Source organism: Pezoporus wallicus, unplaced genomic scaffold, assembly GCF_028554395.1.
Source record: "Pezoporus wallicus isolate ANWC-B61680 ecotype Strahan unplaced genomic scaffold, APGP_CSIRO_Pwel_v1 scaffold_6445, whole genome shotgun sequence".
Lineage (NCBI taxonomy): Eukaryota > Metazoa > Chordata > Aves > Psittaciformes > Psittacidae > Pezoporus > Pezoporus wallicus.
In genome coordinates this window covers 7,646,628-7,671,973 of record NW_026641753.1, presented here as the reverse complement: position 1 = coordinate 7,671,973, position 25,346 = coordinate 7,646,628, and the positions used below count along the sequence as shown (strand labels likewise).

At 38.9% G+C, this 25,346-nt stretch overlaps 1 long non-coding RNA gene across 7 annotated transcripts in view; it reads right to left on the bottom strand.

Annotated features, from left to right (window-relative positions):
• Positions 1-23,992, bottom strand: part of LOC130607770 (uncharacterized) — a 344,203-nt gene extending 320,211 nt beyond the window's left edge. For 5 of the 7 annotated variants that reach the window (XR_008974342.1, XR_008974343.1, XR_008974344.1 and 2 more), the window contains exon 1: positions 23,892-23,992. This is a non-coding gene — a long non-coding RNA (uncharacterized LOC130607770). The remainder of the gene's footprint in view (positions 1-23,891) is intronic. The other 2 variants (XR_008974346.1, XR_008974347.1) reach the window with 2 other exon arrangements.
• Between the last annotated feature and the right edge of the window lie 1,354 nt (positions 23,993-25,346).

Here is a 25,346-nt window from a genome sequence, read left to right as displayed (position 1 = left end):
TCAATATAAAAGCACTTTCAGCTACTTAAATAATACACAGGGAAGTGAAAAGCACCATAACCCAGATGAAAGCTGTGTTGCCTGTCAGCACAACTGGCCTTTTTCATTTAAATCCCTACAACTTTTCCTACTCCTATGTAGGAAACAGAAGAAAAAGGTGCATGCTGAGGGGCTCAGAGACTCTTCATCTTTCCTTCCCACTCATAATCATGAGATGACTGTCAAAAGATTTTTAATTTCCTGTACCATGGAGATCAGGTTAATCTTCAGTGATAGGTGTTAACAAAATCCTATAAGCAGAGCTAAGTTCTATGCACTGAAAGTTAAAACCATTGACATCCATCATTAGTAATTATTCCTGTGCCCAAATAAATCTTTTTATATGGCAGTCACTACATAAGTTAAGTGTAATTCTGACGTGCATGTGTAACTACTGAATTAAAAGCGTGAGGTATTTACAACTTGCTCTGGACAGGTAGCAAGCCTTCTGGCTTTAGAAAATTCTGGAGTTCTACAGAATCTGACAGTAACATGCAAGAATTCTTGATGTGAAAGCCACTCGTACCAAAATCCCTACGAATTATTAGCATGAAGATTGCTGATCAGATCAATCAACGGCTTTAGGCTTTGCACATCTCTACCTAGGCAACATTCACTCTTGAATTTATTTTCACTTGTACAGAATAGAGCAGCAGGACAGAGCCCACTAAAGCTTCCAAACCTACTACTCACAGCCACTGAGGGGGCCAGGTTTCAAAGATGATGGCTAAAAGTTTATGTAGTATTAAGTATAAGCTAATAGGTGTATTCCTCAGCCTGCATGTTATCTGCTCATGATATTCTAGTACCTGAAAAACCCTGAGCTGTCTGCTGATTTCTGTTTGAACATATATGATGAAGTACTCTGTCTTGATGTCTCGTTCATTGCTTCCGATGCCCACAGCAAGTTTGCTCTGAACAGTCCCCAAGCCAAAAGTACAACCTAGTCAGGAAAAGCAGCTCTGTAACTAAATGCAAGAAAATTGTGCACCACAGAAAATCAGAGAACTGTTAGAACTGTTCCCCTGTCTCTAATGGTCAGCAATGTGCTCCTCTTGGACACATCTTGGACCCTGAGTAGAAAGGTACTAAAGGACCACAAAGTCAATTTCTAACCCAGCATTTTAATAGCCTTATTACAACACCAGCTTTGACACATGGATTCAAAAGGTATTTCTGTACCAGTATTTTAGAAAAAACCTGACATTTGTAGCCTTCTTTTATACACTGGTGGACATTGCAAAGTGATCTAAGAGTGCCTGAGCTGAATTCCTTTCAGACATATCTAATCCAAAAGATGAACTCCAAAGTCATACTTAACGCTATGAAACCGCTAACAGACTCGATTCACAAACTGGATCCTGTGAAGTGTGCAGAGCACGGACATCAGCTTCTCAGCACCATCTTTTGTGACACTAAAAATCCTCTTCTACTGTGCTGCATTAATTTGAAAGCTTTAATGTCAGCTATGATCTCAGTTTTTGACATACATAAATGTTTCTATGCTGTCATTCATAATGACACAATGCTGAGTGATGTCTGGGCCTTCCTGCAAGTTCTCAAGTAAACTGTTTCCAGTCACAGAAGAGATGACTTTCCCACAAAGTCAACATTCAATCACAACAGAAACACATTTGCTTTAATAGTACATGCAGTTGTTTGGGCAAGAAAGATGAACTAGGAGAACTTAATTCTAATCCAGGGCTAGTTTTTGCTGCTGCCTTGTCATAGTACCTGCTACCTTTCCACAGCTTTAATTTTCTCTGAACTACAAACGTCTGAAGTATCAGCAGCAAGAAAAACCAAACAAGTGGGCAACAGAGACCAACCACTGTAATGAGCGAGAATGTTAGAGAAGCCGACACAAAAAATTGCACAAGTTACTTTTTTTTTTTTCCCTGAGCAAGGAAAATAGAAAATCACCCAGTGGTATAGGTACATATCTAATATAGTCTTATTTTCATCCCCTGTTTCTGCATTCCCCAATCAGTGTAGGTGCTGTCATGTCATTTTGTACCACTATTGACTTTTCTCCACACACACTGCCTTTGTTAAAATTACACCTGTGATAGGGTAGCTTCTGGAGCCAAAACTAGGTCCACAACACAACCTGGCTGGCTGAATCTGTCATCACACAGACTCAAACTGACAACATTAAACAACCACAAAAAACAGTGGTCTCACTACGGAAATCCTGGTAATGGATATACCCAATAATCATGTACAACTGTATCTGCTGTGGCACTCTGATAACAATCATGCAGTGCTACACCGTGATGTTAAAGCACTGTAATGGCAGCAAGAAAGAGATTAGGTGTATAGATTATAAAAGGAATAGATTATGTCTAGAATCTTTCATCTCTCTGTGGGAAGACATGAAGCTCACAGGGCTTTTTTTGGTGCAGCTTTTGAGGTTTAGCGTTTTGGTATTTCTATTCTACTCCTCTGCAAAACAAGTTAAAAGAGAGTGGGGAAAATTATTTATTAGACTGCTGGGAGGAGGTGCGTTTTCTCTTAGAGCATTTATCATTCTTTCAAGTCTGTGGTTCAACATACTTAAGCTACATCAAAGTCAAAGCATACACTTCTAAGTTTTCTATTTACTGCCAAAATCCACGTTCTTGGATGCCAAAGTGTTCGCTCTGCCTTCTCCAAGCTTAGGAGCTAGTTTTGGTACTGACACAGCCAGAAGACCACTAGTTCAGATGACTGCAGTCTGCAAGAATATTTACCAAGAGAAGAACAGGTTCATTGTTTACAAGCATAAATTAAGGCTAAACGTTTACAGGAAAGCTCTTTTTATTCCTTCTATCCCTGCAGCTAAATTCTCAGTCATACACAGGCTCCCAAAAACTTCAATTTATGACATGAAATAAAACTGGTGTCATCTGCCTTCACAATAAAACACCAGGGTTCACACTGTGCTTTTAAGACAGTGGAAATTTTCCCTTCCAGGTGTCGAGGTTTCCTCACACCATGCTTCTAAACTAGCAAACTGCACCCCAGATGCCCATCCCTCTACTCACAGCTCATCTCAAACATCTGAGATATATCGTCAGATGTCAAGCTGAGAGACACCCAACAGCAGCAAAATATTGCTCACTGTGCTGAGTGTGTAACACAGACCTGCTCTAAGTTTTTCCATCGCTCTGATTAGTACTTCAGCTGGTTAGAGAAAGCACAGGTGAGAGGTGCTGGCTGAAGCCTATATCTCAGAGTCGCTGTACTAAGGGTTGGTAGACATTTCCAAAAGGCTTCATGACAACTTATTCCCTGTGCATGAAGGAAATAAAACAATAGATGAAGCAGAGCATAAGAACTTCAAAGAGAAAGGTTTTCACCCTGAAAACACATACTACAAAAACTATGATTCTTCCCATTTATATCTAGAATAAGTCTCTTATGAGGTATTCAAAAGGATCACATCACTGTAGTGACTAAGAACTAAGGAAATTGAGAATTACTTTACATTACACACCATGTTGTTGAAAAAGGAATACATATATGAGATAGCAAAAAGCCTACTTTGAGAGGCTACATAAAAGCAGAATAAGGAGAAAGCAATCTTCCCAACTTCCCATTTCCCTAAATTCTAAGTCCAAGCCAAACTATTATGTCTGGCAATAACAGCCCAAAAAGCTCAAATGTGACGTGTCCGACAGCTTGATACACACGTTTGGCCAAATTAACAGTTACCATTGTCAAGACACTGTTAGATTATACAGTTTATCCTCCGGCTAAGTATTGGTCCCTCTGTGCCAACCAGTTACTATCACCAAAAATCTCCTTCCTGTTTCAGAGACATGCTGATTACACACAAGCTTGATACTGAGGAAGCTAAACAAGCAGCTTAACCCACTAATTTGTATGCAGCTATCACATTTACAGCTCGACCTCATGGTTTCTAAAGAGCCAGAATACTTTCCACATACTACTTCAGAAAAGTAATTCAATAGACTTCAATCCTCTTTACAAATTAGCCTTCAACTGACAATTTTCACTGCAAAACTATTGTAACAATTTGCTTTTCTGTAGAAAACCAATTCAGCTCAAGCAATAGCTATTCAATAGCATTTTCTAAGTAAGGGTAAATACACAGATTCGTCAGTCTACATGTCCAGAAAGGCCTTTATAGGCTATTAATATATTTCCTATTTTGTATATGGATTGTATGCTACTTTGGAATATAATGGTCCATTCAAAACTCTCACTGAAAAAAGGCAAACCCCAAAGAAGCCATGTGCTTCATTCATCTAATCAAGAGCTACCACCCCACTCATCGCCCCCAACCCAAACCCAACCATCCCACAGAACTGAGGAATAAAGGAAATTTTCAGTCCTTAAACAAGCAGTCACCACTCATTGAGAAGCGCACAGACACAACTTCCTCTAAAAGTAACACTGCTTACAGAACAGAGAGCAGGATTAATCCCCAGCCATCAAGTACAATAAAAACCTTGAATGTTTGTATTATGAGCAAGAGGACAAATCAGTCTTTCCTCCCCCAGAGATACGCCAATAATCAAACATGATGTAGTCACAAAGAAATTCTTGCAGAAAAAAGCTCTTGTTTCAATATTTAATATCCAATAGAAAGAGACACTTAAACCAATATGCATTGCACGATGTAATAATGAAAATTCCTCTTGTGGAGTCCAACAGAAAAGCTGCAAAGCCTTATGAAATCACAACGTACTAAAGATCTTTGCTGCCAATCCTTAGCAACTACCAGTGTGCTGTGAAGTTGTGTATTTCTTTTAGCATCAAGTTACACATTACAGACATTTAATATCATTCAAAGACCATGTTTAAACACCTTTCCAAGGTACACACCATCCACACTGTAGCTATGAGTTGATTGTTTTAGCTGGTTAAAAAAGGACACGAAGCATTATGTAATTGGAAAAAAGGCCATTCCTCTAAGACTTTATTCAAGACTAGAAATAAGTTGCAAAGTACTATACAAACCGTACTTAGGAACAAGTAATATGCCAATTACTATGCAGTTTCCTGGAAAAAAACTCTACTGAATTACAGTACAGAAGGGTGCAGTAATATGACCAACAGCTCCAAATTCAAGAAATATAAATTACCAATTACCTAAACATTTGTTAAGTACAGCACTGTTGAAATAAACCCTAACGCAGTTCCCAAGAGTTTCAGTTAAAAACCTGTGATTTCAGTATTAGATATATGTCTCATTAGTGGTTGCACAAAATTCTCAGTCTTTAGCTCTGCACACTTTACTGTAGTGGGTAATGGAACAAATTGTGTAGCAGCCTGTTTTGAGCCAATGGTGGCAGAAAGTGTATTAAAAAGGTAAAGTAAGGAAGAGATCGCTATATAAGGGTTAAACATAAGAGAAAGGGAAAAATCAATGGAAATCAGGAAAAAAAAATTTGAAAGCTTCTGAACATGAGTTTGTCCTAAAGGCTTTCCTAAAGGCTTTTGCTGAGGGAACTGGCGGAAGTCATTGCTAGACCACTCGCCATCATCTTTACCAAGTCTTGGGAAACGGGAGAGGTGCCTGAGGACTGGAGGAAAGCAAATGTCACTCCAGTCTTCAAAAAGGGCAAGAAGGAGGACCCGGGTAACCATAGACCCGTCAGCCTCACCTCCATCCCTGGGAAAGTGATGGAACACTTTATCCTTGGTGCCATCTTAAGGCATATCAAGGATAAGAGGGTTATGAGGGGCAGTCAACATGGCTTCACCAGGGGGAAATCATGTTTGACCAATCTCTTAGCCTTTTATGAGGAAATAACACAGTGGATGGATGATGGCAGAGCGGTGGATGCGGTCTACCTTGACTTCAGCAAAGCATTTGACAGAGTCCTCACGGCTAAATTGAGGAAGTGTGGACTGGATGATCAGGTAGCAAGGCGGACTGCGAACTGGCTGAAGGAGAGAAGCCAGAGAGTTGTAGTCTATGGGGCTGAGTCTAGTTGGAGGCCTGTAACTAGTGGAGCGCCTCAAGGGTCAGTACTGGGACCGGTATTATTTAATATATTCATCAATGATTTAGATGAGGGAATTGAGTGTACTATCAGCAAGTTTGCTGATGACACTAAGCTGGGAGGAGTGGCTGACACGCCGGAAGGCTGTGCTGCCATCCAGCAAGACCTGGACAGGCTGGAGAGTTGGGCAGGAAATAACTTGATGAAATATAACAAAGGAAAGTGTAGAGTCCTGCATCTGGGCAGGAACAACCCCAGGTTCCAGTATAGGTTGGGGAACGACCTGTTAGAGAGCAGTGTAGGGGAGAGGGACCTGGGGGTCCTAGTGGAAGACAGGATGACCATGAGCCAACACTGTGCCCTTGTGGCTAAGAAGGCCAATGGCATCCTGGGGTGTATTAGAAGGGCGGTGGTTAGTAGGTCGAGAGAGGTCCTCCTTCCCCTCTACTCTGCCCTGGTGAGACCCCATCTGGAATATTGTGTCCAGTTCTGGGCCCCTCAGTTCAAGAAGGACAGGGAGCTGCTGGAGAGAGTCCAGCGCAGGGCTACTAAGATGATTAAGGGAGTGGAGCAACTCCCTTATGAGGAAAGACTGAGAGAGCTGGGTCTCTATAGTTTGGAGAAGAGGAGACTGAGGGGTGACCTTATAAGTGTATATAAATATATAAAGGGGGAGTGTCACGAGGATGGAGCCAGGCTCTACTCAGTGGCAAACAATGACAGGACAAGGGGTAATGGGTACAAACTGGAACACAAGAGGTTCCACTTAAACTTGAGAAGAAACTTCTTCTCAGTGAGGGTGACGGAACACTGGAACAGGCTGCCCAGGGAGGTTGTGGAGTCTCCTTCCCTGAAAACATTCAAAACCCGCCTGGACACATTCCTGTGTAACCTTATCTAGGTGTTCCTGCTCCGGCAGGGGGACTGGACTAGATGATCTTTCGAGATCCCTTCCAATCTCTAGCATACTGTGATATTGAAGGGCTGGTTTGGGTAGAGAAGGGGAGGTTTGATTTGGGGCTTTGGGTTGTCCTCGGTCAGTTGGCTGGGTTTTGTTCTCCCTAACCACAGAGGTCACAAAAATCAATGCAAAGGAGAACTGAAAACTTTAAAGAGCAATACCAATTCCCTTCAGCTGCAAGGCATTTTTCTTCGTAAACATCTCAACTGGAATAGAAGTTTGCAACAAGAGATCAGCAAGAGCCATGCAAAACTATTGATCTTCTCTTCACCAAGTCTGAGTGCTTCCAGACACGTAAGCTTCAGGGAGTCACCTCACTCCCTGCTCAAAACTCTACAATTACTGTATGGGGTGGCTACACAGTGAGAGTGAAGGCTGCAGCGGTGGCTCCCACCCGCAATATGCATTGGAAAGGTAGAACTAGTGGAGGAGTCACTGCTATCTGTGGGTCCTAAACCTGAATTTTAAAGGCTGTTTGCTATGAGGAGATAAATAAATAAAATCCACCAATGGGTAAGTTCTCCCTCCCCTCTTACCACCTTTTCAAACCTCTTCTTCACAAGCTTCCAGAGATAGTTTATGCCATTACTGCATAGCAACACAGACAGAAGGATAAGGATGATTTCAGCTTTGTAAAACTAGCATTGATTTGACATGAAAGAGCATAGCTAATAAGTGGTTCCAAACAAACTAAAGGCAAGTAAGATATCATTTCAAAGTGCAAAGCACTCCTGTTTGTAGTACTTAGCTGTCTTTCAATTACCTAGAACACCAAAACTACGCTGCACTTGGCAAGGGTTAAAATATATTCTGGAGATACTAAGCTGATACTTTAAGTCCAGAGGTTAAAAACAACGGACATGCAAGTGGAAACTCAATCACATTCACTAGTGAGGACTACTCAAAAACAAGGAGATCAGAACGAACAGTAAATCCTGAACACAAAGGTGTAATGGTTCTAATGTAGCAATTAAAGACTGTGACAATTGCTCTAGGTAGTATTTCTGAAAATAGACTCCCTCAAAAGAAATGAGACCCTTAATCACTATAATGGCAATGGTGCATTAGGTTCTGACAAAAAGCATTCATCACAAATGAGTAAGATTTGGTGGACAATAAAACTTGAATTTAGCAGAACATAATGGAAGATACCTAAAGAACAGCATGTGTAACTGATCTAGAATGCCCCATTTAAGGTGGACAAGCTTAGCATAGACCATAGCGTGACAGTGTCATTAATTGTTCAAAAAAAAGCAAATGAATTAAAAAGCAGGAAATTCACGGACTCTGAGGCTCCTGTTGGAGAAGATTTTAACTAGCAGGTCCTAAGTGTAAGAAGCCATGAGAAATGTTACTGATGCAGTAAAACCAGCCAGTTGTATGACTGGCTACAAAACTCGTATTTGGGAAACACGCACATACATGCATCCGAAAATAAATCCTGATATAGAAGAAAACAAGCAAGAAAGATGTTAACACAAATTCTCTTGTAAATCATGTGCAATCCTGTCTTAAATCACTGCTGCCAGGCAATACAGTGATGTGGCTCAAAAAAAGCCATCTCTTTTGTAAGTCACTGTGATTTCTATGCATTTCAAAATATGCTTCACTGAGGAGACAGTCCTTGGAAGTAAGGACTGGCAGAGTCTTGCTGGAAGCCGCAACAATCAAACCTACTATACTGCCAAGCTCAGCCTGTAGTACAATTATAACTGATCCTCAAATATGGGATCACTCATTATAAAAACTGTAACAGAAAAGGTAGAACAGAGGCTGGAGACCCCTTTGTGGATTTCAAAGCAGAACAACACCCACTGTCAAAGGAAGAAGAGCTCTCACTTAAAACTCAGGAACTGTAAAAGCCTTCAAATTCTCTATTCTGTTTTTCTCTCAATCCTAACCTCTACTCTATAACCTCTGACTAGACAGAGGAAGGAGAATCACTCCATGGTGCTCAGAGAATGACAGCCTCCACACCTGAAGGGATAGCAGCCATCATCTTAACTTCTGGAGTATTGCAACCTACTTTATCAATGTGTGTAAGTACTGAGTGTGAGGATGTATAAAAGTTGGAGGCTGACTCTCCTCAGTGGTATCAAGTGAGAAGAAAGAGACAACAGGCACAGATTGAAATACAATAAAGTAACTTTATCCTGAAGAACAAAAAAAAAAAAAAAAATAGTTCCCAAAGGTCTCCATTCTGGAGCACCCCTACCCCTAACTTCCAATATATAACTGTAGCCTCATCTCAAATTGTACAGAACCAAATTGTAGGAAGTACCGAGGTGAAAAATGAGCAAGTGGCACCTCTCAGTCTTTCAAAAAGTGAATGTTTTCCTTTTCAGGACTCCTTTCCTCTAATTTAACACTCAGATTTTTGAGATAGCTGCCTACTTAGTAGATATATTCAGCTGAACTTGAAGAAGTACATAATCTTTCAAAAATTATTAGTCTCTTTTTGACATTTTTTCTTTATCTAGAACTATATTTATTGGTTTTTAGCTTTTTGAAATTAGTCAGCTAATATTTGGCAAGAATAAGTGAAAAATCTTTAACTAGTGCAATAGATTTTAGCAATTCTGCTACTTTTACAGAAATAGACATTGATTTTTCATGAAAGCAAGCACTGCTGAAGAGGAACATTAAAACAGTTCAAGCAGTACAGGAAAAATATGCAACACTAAAAGAAAGTGAAGGTGTTACTACACTCGATCAAAACTGCAGAAGCTTAGATACACAGCATGCAATTACTTGCATTTAAGTGAGTTGCCTAAAAGAAGGCAAACATGTCATAATAGTCTAAAGGTCTTCTGAAGAACAAGAGAGAGAGTGAAAAAAAGCCTTTTGCATATCACTACAGACAGTAAGAGACCTTATTCTTACCAAGAAAGTGCTGAATATATAATTAAAGACTACACAGTGCTACAGACATTATTATAATCAGAACTGTTCCATAGAGAAAAAACATTCCTTCCAGAGGTATCAAATTTGAGTTTACAGTTGTCAGACAAGAGCTCAACATCTATGTCAGTCAATAAGAATGACTTGCAAGAGACACACGTTTATTAGCATAAGTGAACAGATAGTGCTTCTATTCAGAACACTTAGTATAGCTTGTCCACATAATGCACCACAAATAAAGGCACATGTTAAATGCATTGCATTATTTATAAGAATCACAATAATACCAAGAAACCTCTTATCTCCGTCATATGGCCATTTTAGTCAAATTAGAAATAATCAAATCCAGTAGAAAAGCTTCGTAAAAACCAGGAGCAATCAACTCTCTCAAATCATCTCTTTAAAAGTTAATGGGCTTTGTTTAAAGAGATTTAAGTGGGAGCCACAATTTAGGGCCATGAAGAGGATTAAGGGGCTGGAACACCCCTCTTGTGAGGAGAGGCTGTGAAGGCTGGGACAGTTCAGCTTTGAGAAGTCAAGTCTCAGGGGGATTTTTATCAATGTGTGTAAGTACTGAGTGTGAGGATGTATAAAAGTTGGAGGCTGACTCTCCTCAGTGGTATCAAGTGAGAAGAAAGAGACAACAGGCACAGACTGAAATACAATAAAGTAACTTTATCCTGAAGAACAAAAAAAAAAAAAAGAAAAACCCTACCAAAACATAAGAGCACCACAAAAACATGCCACCATGTTCTGTTTGCTTGGGGTTTTGTGTTTGGTCATTTCTTTGCTTGTTTTTAAGTGAGGCTGAAATGGGTTGTGGAGCCTCCAGCTTTGTAGATACTCAAAACCTGACTGGACAACGATCTGAGCAACCTGTTCAGTTGACCCTGCTTTGAACAGGGATCACACTAGACGGTCTTCAGCGGTCCCTTCCCACATCAGCGATTCTGTGAAATCCCTGCCCATAAATTATCCACAGGTTGCTGTCACTGATGAGTTGCTGCCTGAATTCCTTGATTTGTTGATCTTCATTAAAAATTAACGCAGATTTTCCAGGTTCTTCAGAAAAACAAAATGGTTTAAGTTGGGTTAGCACTCCCAGTTAACCTAACCTACCATGGCATCTCAGCCAGAGCTACAGCTGGGGTTTTGTCCAAGAAATGATGCCACAATCAAAGAGCCGTAAGATGTATTATAGATTTTAGTTGCTAATTTATACTTAGAAGTAGATGTTAGCCCTTTTCACTTTCAGATTTTTAAAGTTATTTTTTTCAACAGATATGCATGAGTAATCTAATTTGTAGGAACAGGAATACAAGGTCAAACAAAATACCCATGTAGTTCAATACTCTGTCTCCCAGCAGCAGCCAACAGCAGATGAATGAGTAAACTTGTAAGAAGAGCATGACAAGTATACAGGGATAAAGAGTACACAGTGTTCTGTGAGAATGTTCTACAATAAAGAGATTGGCAAGTCAAGAATTTATTTTTAAAAAAAGTCATTTTTTGCATACAGTAAGTCTTAATAATTTGAGTTTCTCACCTGCTTGACTAATTGCTTTTGAAGCCACACGAACTTCAGTAAGTACGTACAATACCCTGCATCAACTTCCACTACTTCACTTCCAGCTACGTGAGAAACCATTTTCTTTAATCATACTGAACCAACACTTGCTGAGTCTGATAGCCCTTAATTCTCTTACTGGAAGAAGCAACTACCTCCTGTTCTCTTTTTCCATGTCCTTCCTATTTCCTCTACATTATCTCTTTTCCATACTAAAACCTCCTAGAATAACCAAGTTGTTCTTACTAAACAAAAGATTCATTCTACTGATCATCCTTTAGCATTCTGCTCTAGATCTTCTCTGGTTCTACTACATCCCAAGAAAAATCAACAGACAATATGAGATGCATGTACAGTATGGATTTAGAGTGATGCATAATCATGTTCTTTATTTTTCAGTCCCTATTCATCTCCTAATAAATCTTACTGTTCTGCCTGCCTTTCTGGATTATTTAACCGCTGTCTTCAGTAATTTTAACAAGCCATAAGGACTGCCAAGATCTTGTTTTGGAACCCAGCATTTCATTTGTAAAGCTAGGGCTGTCCAGGATACATGGAATGAATATGGTGGAAACTGGGATATTTTACTTAGCCACATAATTTTAGCATCATTGTCTATCAGACTTCAAATGTACTTTGCAGGTGCATTTGCCAGCACTTCCTGGTAAATACATTCATCATGCATTTTCTTATTGGAAGAGTCTTTCCCGAATGAAATACAAGGCTAAAAAAGCATTTCTTCTTTACTCATGGTTTTACATCTGGGTGAAAATGGTTCCCAAGCCAATAAAGCCAATACTAACATATGCACATAATTTGAGAGGCAAACTGCAGTCAGTATGAGTTACTACCAGGGACTGTACTACAGAATCTCATTTATAGTATCAAATAGTTCCCTGTAATTCATGGTCCAATTCCATAAAATACATGTACTTTTTGTCTACATGGCAAGTTAATTATCTTGAAAAAATAATTAGCAAAATATTCAAAGTTACCTACAAATCTTCTAAATTCAATAATTTGCAGGTTTGCACACTCCTGAAGCATGGTTTCACAACACTGTAAAGTCAGGAACTTTATGACCCATGTGCAGAGCAGAAACAAAGATGTACACAACAAAAATTCACTGGTCTTACATGGATTTTTTTATTATTATTATTTTTATCATGGAAATTATGCTTTCTACCAGAAAAAATTAAAATCAGATTAAAAAATCACAGTGCAACAGTATTTGGACTTCCTAGTCAAACTTCATCTCCTAGAATATTCTAGCATGCAAATTTTCTACCTTATATTTAATAATCTGCTCTCCATGTCTACTAGTAGCATGTCACAATTCACATTTCTACACCATTTTACTTTTCTAGGATAAGGGCTTAAGCATCCCTGCTGGATTTGTTTTGCTTTGCTCTGGAATGCTAATATATATCACATGCTTCCTCTCTGTCTAAAACAACTCAAAAACATTTGAACCTCTGTACCAAAGTAGCTCAAACCCTTATTACTACCCCACGTCTTGATCAGAAGCTAATCTTTGCGAGCCAAATGATCCCAAATTTTATATCCATTCCTTGTATCTAAGAGATGATATACACTCAGAATTAATCCAAAGCAATTCAGTCTGGCATTTAATTCTGGTCCTGAGGACTCACAGATCCAAAAAGTCAGTTTTACAACATATATTCAGTTTTGAAAACTAACTTCAATCTTAACAAAACAGACATTTATCCCTTCAGATATCAGTCTATATTTCTTAGGCCTACAGCCTTGTGCAACCCAGCAATCAATCCAACTCTTCAGACTTCATGCTCCAAAACACTGATCTTCATATCCAACCCATACGGTCAGCCATGTAGCAATAAAGGTACATCTGCTTCCACCAGTCCCAGACAACTTCTTAATGTTTGCTCTGTGCAGAAGGCAAAAACCCCTGTGCTATCAGGACCACAGACCTGACAACACTTAAGAGAAGGTCCACAAAAGTAGACTGAAAATTGGAGTTGCTCTCACTTTGCTCTGGATACAGAGAGATCATAAGCCTGGAGTCAAGAGATTTTGCAGGCAGAACCAGTAAACATACTAAGCCCTACAGACAATTTTAACCTTAGCAAGTTCAAATGTAGTCATTGACATGAGCTGTATGTTAAATACAGCATTATTTAACTGTATACTAATACTTAACATATAAAATATACAACATATTTATGGCCAATGACAGTGTATCAAACCCAATAGACACTGGTGCCAAATGTGATCGGCATCCATTAAGACCCCTGCTTTTTAGAAGAAAAGAACAAAACAATTAGTAAATGCTATATACCATTTTCACCCCATAAATAATCATCTTATAATACCTATTAAGCATCAAACTGAACACAATCAAAACTCTGGAATTCCCAGAAATATACAGAACACATTTAGGCAGCTCCTGAGTAGAAATGATGCCGCACTACTAAGCGGTTCACATTTTTACGTGTATCCGTTAGGGAATTTTCTGTACAGGCTTCTGTTATCAGAGTGGCAATTTGCATCTTTTGTTTTCTCTCTAAAACCTGCCGGGATAATTAAACCCACAACTCGGCATGTCTCAGTGACTACAGAATCTTCTGGACAGACATCAGAAGCCTGGCATGGCAGCAACTCATATCTCTTTTAACAAAGAGGAGAAAATCTCCAGCACCAGATGTCCAGCTAATCCAGCCTCAAAGGCAAAAAAACCCCAACCAAAAAAACAAATCAAAACAAAAAAGAACTATCACCCCCCCCCCACCAAAAGGACTGCCGGACAGATACATCTGTAGTGTTTGACATGACCAAGTGCACATCCTGAAGAAAACAAAAAAGCAAAAAGAAACAAAGGTTTTTCTTATTGCAGCCTTCATTTCAACCCTTCTCTGTCCTTACAAAAGTAACCCACAGCTTATTATGATGTCCACACAGCAACATGATTCTATTATAAATCTGCATTATTTCACCACATTCCCAAGCATCCCTCCCAGTATAAGTTACGTGCAGCCCAAACAGACCACCTACATAAATTACAAACTTTAACCTACGAATCTGGAATCGACCTTTAGCAGCCTCAAGGAATCATAAATGATTTAGATTTGATATAGGGAAAATTTCTTCAGCGAAAGGGCTCACCATCATTATCAGACTGCTCAGCAAAGTGGTGGAGTCACCATCCCTGGAAGTGTTTATAAGATGTGCACAGGTGGTGCTTAGGGACAAGGATTTAGTGATGGACTTGGCAGTGCTGGGTTAACTTCATGATCTTATAGGTCTCTTCTCGCCTAAACAATTCTATGATTCTGTGTGGAAGTCTCAAATCCTCTCATCTGGTCAGAGCTCTAGTGTACACCTTGGTGCAAGAAGACTTAAATCATGGGTTCCTCCCATGTGAGGCTCATTTTGTCAAATATTCTCAGAAAATAAAAAATTAGCTTTACAAACGGAGATTTTTATAGATGATGAGTGCAAGAGGAAGGAAACATTTGGGGACTGTCTGGCTAGCCATGTGTGTCTGTCTGTCAAAAAGCCTATTTGAAGATATTCACCCAGGAAAGAGGATATCTATTTTCACTTCCTCTATCTGACTTAAGCACATGTTTTGACTCAGTTATTTCATGCTAAAGTCATTCTCCAAGATTAAGTCCACTGGATTTTCAAGTTTTTCTTGAACAGTCTTACTGACACCATGTTATTCTGCATAATTACACATAGTCTTCAGTTAAGAGCTGGCCCAGTCAGCCCTCTGATCTTCACCTTGGCACTTTGCAGCGTATCCTTTAGGTAGCTCCCACTCACAATACTGGCTTCTGCAAATTCCACATCTAGAATGCAGCGCTTACTAAATATTTTATAGCAATACTGTTTCGTAATTCAAACCCAGGTATTTCTTCAAGCACTAACTAGGAATCAGACAGATATGTCAGTTCACTGCATAAAACCAGGCACGGCACAACTCGCCTTTCCCTATCTGAAAGGGAAACCTGCAGCTCAATTGTCAGAAGCATGTCTTTCATCCAGCGCAAAAAAGATACCTAAAATATGCAGCATTAAGTAGGCACATTACAAGATGGTCAGATTTTGAAAGCAAAAAACATGGCCTTTTATAGAATCTGAACTAGATATTGTGAGGTTGAACAGATACTAAGGAACCTTTTTTGTGCATTTGGATTTGGTTTTAAAGAAACAAAGTCTAAAGATATTAAGATGTTTTGGTAGTTGGATACTGACAAAATCTCTCAGGCACAGCAATGAGAAAGTCTGCAAGGTTGTCTCAGCCCTCTATATATTGTCCAAAGTGATCTGAAGAAGGCTTAATGCATATGCTCACTAACAGTTATGGAAGAACAGATACTAGTGGAAATGGAAGACCTATACAATATAATCTTCTACTGCTTGACATTCAGTTCTGAACCCACTGCCAAAAAGCAAGCATTCGTAAACTATTTTAAGCTTCTTTTACACATCTTCTTGAGTCAAGGATCCAAACATCCCATTACAAACTATGGGATTTAAATGACTTTATGTCTCTACAAAGCTGTCAGGGTTCACAGACTCTTTCTGAGGACAGGTACACCAGCGCAAACAGAACCGCAAGCGCCTGGACCAAGACTGGGTGTCATTATGTAGCACTCTTGACACTGTGCAGAGCGTCACAGGCTACTCTAGGAACTGCAGGGCTACTTAGAACCAAGGCAGGTAATAGATATCCTCAATAAGCTTCTAAAGACCTTTCTCCATAATATATATCAGGAAGTTCTAGTGTCCTTAAAGACATAATGAATGTTTTCCTCAAGGGAGGAAAGAAGGATTGCAGATTTTACACTCTGAAAGTAAGGTACCATTCTTTATTTCCAAACTAGCATCATGTGTCAGGAGATACTTAGTAAAAAGTTTTCAAATGCCTTATCTCAGTATTTCCAGTAAAGCATCCTTATTTCTATTGTTCTCCAGGGTAAGCTTCACTTTAACTTTGTCCATTTAATATAATAGAAGAATAATCAGAAATTGTTCAAAAGTGTTCAAGTACCAGCACAAAGTTTGAGTGCTTTGATGGCAAGATGCCATGTTTCCAAACCAGCATGTCCGAAAGGCTCTATTAAGTGAGAACTGATTTTTCAGCATTCCAAACTCCTTTTAAAAGAAGTTTCTTATCCCTTATTTCACGAACACCAATAAAAGTCAGAAAAGCATACTGGAAATAGTTGTTGAGTCGGATCATCTGCATATACAATACATTCCCATGATCTGCTCAGTAACAACAGGACAGAAAGGAAAATATTGCAACATGGAGCAAATCCTTCCTGTCAACATGATGAAAGCTTGAGAACAGTGGAAAAGCAGTTCTGATTTCAAGAATGATATATTAACCACGCCAAACACAAAAGGTAAAAGGTAAACTGAAGTTCTGTTCCAGCAAAACATGCCCCTAAAGTTCCATGGGTCAGCATTTCTGATGCTGGCACTCCTATTTTTTCAAATCTTTTAGGGCACAGTCAAGGAAATTGTATTTGCTGTCTTTCAGTCTAGAAGAGGTCTTTTTAAAGAGCAAATGATGCATACTTCATTTTTACAATAAGCTCTATTTAATATTTTGCCAATTTAAAGAGAACATTTTCCAAAAGAAAGGTTTTTATGTTGACAAATACAATAAAAGCAACAACAACAAAAAGATGTGTTAGTTATGAAAAAGAAGGAAGGTGTTAAAGGCTTTTTTTCAGGGGTGAGGGAGTGGGGGGACATATGCTTTTTAAATACAGCCTTAATTTGAGGGAGATAGTCTTAAATACAAAGATTCCCCTCATCTTTTAATGCAGCCATTAGTCATTTTTCCTTGAACACTTGTCAAATTCCTGCTGTTCTCCCATTCGAAATACTGCAAGTTTCAACTGCATCCTTGCATATGGATTATTTTGAAGTTCTCTCTAATTAGAATAAAGGCAGCCTTGATTCAGTAGAGCACTTAAGGCACCAAATGATCATTTTGTTAGATTTAACCTTTCCCATGAGATGCATCTTCTAGCTACAATAGAAAATTTAACAAAATTTATTATTTGATAGTCTTTACTCAAACATATTGTATAATACATTAAGACTGCTTCTATTTGATCGATGTCTGAAAACAGAGCCTTCAATCTTAACCCCTTCATTGGCAGGCATCTGCGTGGACTGCAATGTTTAATGTCATTTCACTCAAAAATACACAACTGAGCATATAAACTATTTCCATATAAAAATACTGTGCACAAACAGAGGCTGGTAGACAGTTCCTATTGTGTAACTGCTGTGTACACGACTGTACGTGTACAGGCAAAAGACAAATCCAACCAAAAGTCTTTACACATACAACAGACAGAAAGGAAACTATCGCTCCAGCAGACAGGAAACTTAGCTTCCCTTCCTACGAATCTTTACCAAACATAACCCCTGGAAAACGCTTCTGTTTCAAGAGATGGGCACACAAAGCTGCTGCTTGTTTTATTCACTTATTTAAATAACCAACCAAACTGTGCTATTTAATGCTTTTACAGTCTGTAGTTCTGCTGATGCTATCAACCTAATCAGTCATAAAACTATTCACCAAGATCTCTATCTACCATCATGATAATGTCAAAATAAGCTACATATATTTAGGTTCTGCAATCTTAGTATCAAACTATGGCAAACTAAAGACAAAGCTAAAGTTAAATAGACACAATTGTTTTCACTCCATAAAGACAATGTCATTTATAAAATGAGCAAACAAAACAGTACCTTTATTCTGGCAATGGAATCTAGATAACTGGGAAAAGTCTAGTCCAGCATAATGAAACATTTATTTTTGTGTAACATATGTTGAAAGATATTATGTACATACCCATGCTACTGAAGGGAAATACAGACCATCATATGTATGGAGCAGATCAGGAGCCCCTGCCTTTCATGTAGGAAGGGTTTGTTATGATGCTTATTTGGGTTTTGCTTCAGCCTTCAAACAGGAAGGGCTGTACTGAAGAGGAAGGGGCTAATCTGTTGTGTAAGCCCAGATTTGGGAGGATACAACATAATAAATGGCAGTAAGGAAAAGTCAAGCTGATACTAGAAAAAACTGCCTACAGTAAAGGCAAAGTGCTAGAATAGGCTGCCTGCAGAGAACATAAACATTTAAAATTGTCAGCTAAAAAGAGGTTAGCAAAAGCCCTGTGAAGGATGACAGTTCCAGCTGAGCGTTGTCAAGGGTAGAAGACATTTACTCCCATGATTTTTTTAAAATGTGAGAAAGAATGAAAGAAATTCCACACAAATCCACACGTTTCAGCCTTCCAATATCTGAGGGGGGGGCTACAAGGATGCCAGAGAGGGACTCTTCTTCAGAGACCATAGCAAAAGGACAAGGAGTGATGGGTTTAAACTTAAACAGGGGAAGTTCAGTTGAGATATAAGGAAGAAGCTGTTCCCTGTGAGGGCGCTGGGGCGCTGGCACAGGGTGCCCAGAGAAGCTGTGGCTGCCCCATCCCTGGCAGTGTTCAAGGGCAGGTTGGACACAGGGGCTTGGAGCAAGCTGCTCTAGCGTGAGGTGTCGCTGTCTATAGCAGGGGGGTTGGAACTAGGTGATCTTAGGGTTCCTTCCAAGACAAACCAGTCTGGGATTCTAAGAAATCCCTGAAAACTTAAAATCACCTCTCCACAAAAGCATCATTACTTTTTAATAAATGGTAACATTTTAACTTTTTCAAAAAAAAAAAAAAAAAACACAATCCAAGTGCCAATGATGTTTACACCCACTTGTTTGTGGTCCTAGGGAAGAGACCCAGCTGAAAGCCAATACAGCCAAAAATACCTCATCCACTACCACCATGTAGGAAGTTCTTAGGAAAGGTCAGAAGAGCACGTAGCTGTGGGTAGGGAAGAAAGGTGGGAGCACAGCATCCCTACCTCTCTTAGCTTTACCAGTCACAGAATCACACTGTAAATAGTAGGTATGAAAATTCTAACATACTGCAAAACTCCATGTAAATCTGAAAGTGATTTTTAGCTCCCTGTTTATGTCAGGCATTTAACAATCAAAATAGGATGCGTTAATCGGTATATGCTTTCAAAATATTAGTAGAAGCCGTTAAATTTTTCTTCAAAAAGAGATAATAAAGTACACCTTCGCCAGCATGGAAAAATAACCACAGAAAGATACAGGGTGGAGGGCGGGCCTGGCAATAGCTGTAAGAATATTTTTATACTGATAATGTTGTAAGTCTGGATGCTTTAAGTTCAATTTTATTCCTAATAGCATAAAAACACAATTCAAGAACATAGTGACCAAAAACCATTGTAAAAAAACACTGGCACCTGGCATATACTCATTAATACGTAAAACCACAACCAAATGCATAGTTTTACATCAGCTTTGCATATTTGCAAGGATAAAAAAAAACCCAAGCTAACTAGAATTTCATTTCCCCTCAAAAAATCCCCCACAAGTTTGCAATATGAATGCTGAAGGAGCAAAACATTTCCCATTAAATAGCGTTACAGTCTCCTTTAACAAGCCCATCAATGGATGAGCTATACCATTAAGAGAAATTAAAGGAGGCAAAACTAGTATCTTGGGGTGGGGTGGGGGCAGAATTTCATAGTAAGAGAGGTCTTTCTGAACCCATTCTGAAGCAAAGAATTGTGTAAGTTCATAAGCATCTTTGCATTTCAGAAAGATATAAATCAGGTGCGGTGCATTTAATAAACCCGTCCATGGAGTGTTTTCCTATTGTCACCTACCAGAGTCAATATTTTCATACACAAGGATTATTAGGAGAAACTTCATCCACAGAATACAGTGTAACAAACTGCTTACTGAGGAAACTCCACTGAGTTCACTGGTGAGAAAAATAATGGAGAAATATGCTCTGTTTTGCATTTTAATCTTGATTCATTTTAAAGAGTTCTGAAAACTCCACACATTTGAAAAAAAAAAGATAAAATATAAAAATTATATATATATATAAATATATAATAAAAAAATATATATAACTACAAATTACAGAGCAAGATTAGTTTTGTTTTCTGATGCCAAAGTCTACCGGCTCTGGCAATGTATGTCACATTTGCATGTGATGAAGACTGTTCCAGACCTCTTTTACCATCAAATATTGTACAGTAATGGCGTTCAATGAGTTATTTTCTGATGGAAGCCACAGGCATTATGCCAACCCATTTTTTCGATGGAGCAAATCTGTTGATATTAAATTCACACTACTAGATTAGACCAAAACTACCACCCACGTTCTGGGCCAATTCTTAATTTCTCCTCTGCTGGAGACTTCATCTCAACTTATTTGTCTGATAGAACTGGATGCCTTTCAAATTTCTTCTTGCATCTTTTAAGACACGTGATGTTTGCCTGTGTGCTTGCTCAGTACGCGTAATGACCATGTAGCTGGGCTCTTGTATACTTTAAAGTCTGATTTTGCTTTCCAAAAACCATTTGCAACTTTTGTCTCTATTGAAAGTTTGGAGGAAATGAACACTCCACTACATAAGATCAATTATCATTAATTTTGTTCTCTTTTGCATTTAGTTATTTTAATTCTCATTATCTTCAAAAACACAGAAGATGCAGCTTCACACACGTTCCCATTCTGAAATGTCCAGTTTTTTTCTCCGGCAATGCTGCTTTCAGTTAACAAGTGTAAATGAGATGAACACACAAACAATTAAGAAGCTGCTGCTGTGCTCAAGATACTTAAAAACTTTACAAAAGGCAATAAAGGTCCTACTAAAGAGCAAGTATGCAAATCTGATCAATTCCTTTGCAGCGAGGGAGAAAACTATCACATACATATGCACAAATATCTTGCCTGTAGCTACTTATTTCCATTGTTAATTACAGAGCTTACTGTGGAAAGCAAGGAATGCTATCTGGTTCATAAAGATGCTTAGTAACCAACAAGTATTTAGCACACAACTCCTCATTTAAAAATGCATACTTATTACAGTTGTGTTGCTTTTCTGCATTATATTTACTGTGCAGGATTTTCTCTGTAAGGGATCGGATAACATAGAGCATTATTATTTTGCTTTGAGATATACATATGACAGAGACCCAAGATACATTATGAAAAAATAAACAGACCCTTTCAGTTTGGGGGGGGAGGGGGATTAATTAAACCCAAAATAAAATCATGGAAGATGACTCCTATTTAATGAGAGCAAATTCTAGTAGAAAGTCAACAGCTGATTCAAACCAGTACACAGCTATTTTTGCTTTTTAGAGCTACATAATTTCAATGCACCTCAAACCAACAATAAAGCCACCCATCCAGCTATTTGTTATAAGCTCATTTTTAATATGGCCATTAATGGTTACATCAAACCACAGTTTGAGGTCTCTGCAAGCAGATAATCTGATCTGGTGTAAGCACAGCATGATCAAACACTGCTGGATTTTAGCTACATGCTCTTCAGTCACTTCTATGAACCTGCATTGAAGATTTTCAGGATGTATTAACAAATAAGCTGCATAACAAAATTCAAGAGGCAGCTCAGCACTGTTCAGTAGAGGAGTAACATATTCCATTTATTGAAATTATTAAACAACATAAACCAAAATCAAAGTGAAGGTCCCTGAAAACTATTAACTATGTATGATTCAGAAAGGTAAGGCATAGATTTAAGTAGATTAATCTAAAATGCCTGAGACACCGTCATCTTCAGCTGTCCCTACTACACATCAAGATTAGCACTACACCACCAGGGACCACTGAGGAGCAAGGAATGTAAACCCTAACAAGTCAGTTGTTAATCTGGCACTTAATTACGAACTGCAGTTGGCAATGGTTTGCACTAAGATCTATAAACTGCGCCCAGTTCAGCTGTCCCTGCTGGCTATCCTAGCACCAGAAATGATCAGCTCCTTCTCGAGCTGATTAACCTCCAGGTTTTGGACTTTTTCTTGTTTCAGTTACCCAACAGGTTATCCAAGTGTAAAGCCTACATAAGAAGTGTTTGTTTCTTCCTTGTACCTTTTTTTCTGCATTATTATTTGTCTATTGGCATTATTTTGTTGAAACAGGAATAAGTAAAATATTTGCCAAGATTTGATATTCTGCAAGTCATGCAAGAACACAATACTAGGGAGGTTTGAAAATTACTTTTTGATTTGTTAGGGTACAAAAGCATTAGAGAATCCCATGATGTTCTTGCAAACATCTTTCAAATACAAAAGGCTGGACTTCCATAAAAAGTCAATTCATTGCTTAGGTTTTGGTAGTTTTGTCTGTGAACTGAAAAAAATAAAAAGGCTTATCACAATTCCACCCTCATCTTTGCTACTGCAGCCTATAGCCTCTAAGGGCAATCCACTATTAAGGAACAGCTGGGATTGTGATTAGACTTGAACAGCAGCACCTGTAGAACACCTCCACAGAGTCCACAACTTCAGTTTAAACCTGCAGTTCGGAAATGAATGCATTCTTTGTTTTGCATTGGAATCAAACTAGGAACAAAGGAAGACAAAGCTCCTCTAAGGCACTCCTTGGACTTCCACTCAATCTTCATAATCATGCTGATGGTTTGTAATCATTCTCTTCCACTCATGACCATCACTCATCTTTTATTTCTACAAACCTAACCCCACTCAATTATTCAGCTATAAACTAAGTCACTCAAAGGTATTAGAAAACAATCTCTCAATACTCTCCATAGTTTATTTCACAGCAGCAAAACTTTGAGGTAAATAGGTAAAAATTATCTTGCAACAGTTCAGAAAAACATTAATCCTTGCTAATTTGACTGACCTCAATCTGTGCTTTCTAAACAACTCAAATACTCTTTTTGTTAACTGATTAGATTTTTGGTTAGACTATTTCCGCATCTGAAAAGGCTTCTATTTTAGAAGTACGTTCAAACAGCTATTCATTCATCTGGTTCTTTAAAGCAGTCCATTTACTCCTTGAGGAAGACACTTAAGGTAGTAGGTTTTTTGAGGCTAAGAGCTGTAGCGTCTCACTTTGGCTCAGTATTATTACCTTCTCAAGCAATTTCATTAAGCCGTTAGCACACATGATAGACGCCGTCCTACTTTTACATTATTCTTTTATTTTACATATTGTGATTAAGGTCTGGGTTGATGCATTTTAACTAACACTTCCTTCACACAGGTGTAGGAGGCAACAAAGCACACAGGAGTTAGCTCTCTACCAAATAAAATCCATTCCTTTCCAAAACAGCTCTTTAGAGAAGTTTTGAATGAGAAAACAAACATTCCAGCACCTCTCAAATGCCAAGAGACAGTACAAATTGCAGAACAAAATGCAGAACCAGAGACCTCCGAAAACACACAAACCCATTAGCAACTGTACCAAAAGTGTAGCCCAACCCCACCCCATTAATCCTAATGCTCAAAGGCCATGGTCGGGAGGCTGCAGAAGGGCTCTAATTCTAAGGCAGGGCAGCCACATGTGGTAACACAGGCCTTTTCACACTATACCTTTGCTTGTGGAGAGCAGAGAAGGCAGCACGTCTAACCAAGACTTGAGATCCTCCAGCAAGTCCACAGCGGCGAGGCAGAGCCCAAATGAAGCCAGGAAGGCAGTGCATGAGGTCTGAACTCTGAGGGGAGAGTACACACAGCTGGGCTGGGGTGGGGTGGGAATACCACAGCTGAAGCAGATCAGGGTAATTAAGACCTACCAGTACACTCAAATCCTAACAAAGGCTTTCTTCTTTCCTGAAGGTATGAGCATAGGACCAATCTTAATTTCATTTTAAGGTGACTTAGCAATGAACAGTCTACATAAAGTCTCCTCATAAAATACTATCACGCAACTGGCAATCTGCTCCAGCTGAAGTTTTTCATTTGTTTCCACCTGCAGCCCACAAAGAAAAGGACTGCAGTAACCCGCTCTGGGAAGGACAAGATTAGAGATCAAAACACACAATCTTTTTCCAAAGCAGATAAAAGAAAAATAATATTCCACGGTCATGTCACTGCATTGAAAGCCAGGTGAAGATAAGCAGGACTAAGAAATTACAAAATGAGTCAGAAAATAGAACCTGGAAAAGAGATAGATATTAGTCCTGGTATTAAATTAATTGACTCTTTCCCCAACAACCCACAAATAATATCTAGCTTGCACAGAATCAATTGACTTTCCTCCAAAGACCAATCTCAGCCAAATTTCTTAATAAAAAATAAAAAAAAAACAGGGAAGGAGAAGAGGGAAATCAATAAAACCAAAATGAGCTGCTTAAAAACAAGCACTATGAAATATTTTTGCCTTGAATAGTTCAAAATTGGAACTCACTGCCTTATAAGTGAAACCAGGAACTACAGAGCGTTCCAAAAATAATTAGACACGTTAAAGAACAATACTATGTCCATAATTACATAATGTTTTCCCTCAATCTTAAAAAGGAGTGAAGCTTGTGTTACAAGATAGAGGTCAGCAACTAATGAACAAGATGAAGGGTAAATGTTTTTAGAGAGACTCAGGCAGCTGTTTGCAAAAGGAGCAAAACGGCAATGGCAACCTCTTAACCTTTCCTGGGTTAGCTCACAATCCGGTAGGAGACAAGAGACCCCTAATGCTTTTATGGGATTACTGGAAATAGTAATATGACAAATGTATAAAATGCATATACACACCACTATATAGTAAGCTTACTGAAGATGAAACAATAAAATGAAAGAATGTCGTACATGAAATATCCTTAGGCAGATGCTTCGGGAAAGAATATGAGAAACAGGGCAACAACCCAACCCCTTCCTCATTCTTCCCTCCCAGGTACAACCTCTAGTTTCAGAACACCTATCTTTGAGTTCTTCGGAAACCTATTTTCAGCTGCTCCCAGTGGACTTATCTTCCATAAGGGTTGCATATAATCCTTTTTGGAGCCCATTTGTAATTTGGCTTCTGAATGCCCAGTGCAAAGACTTCCATAA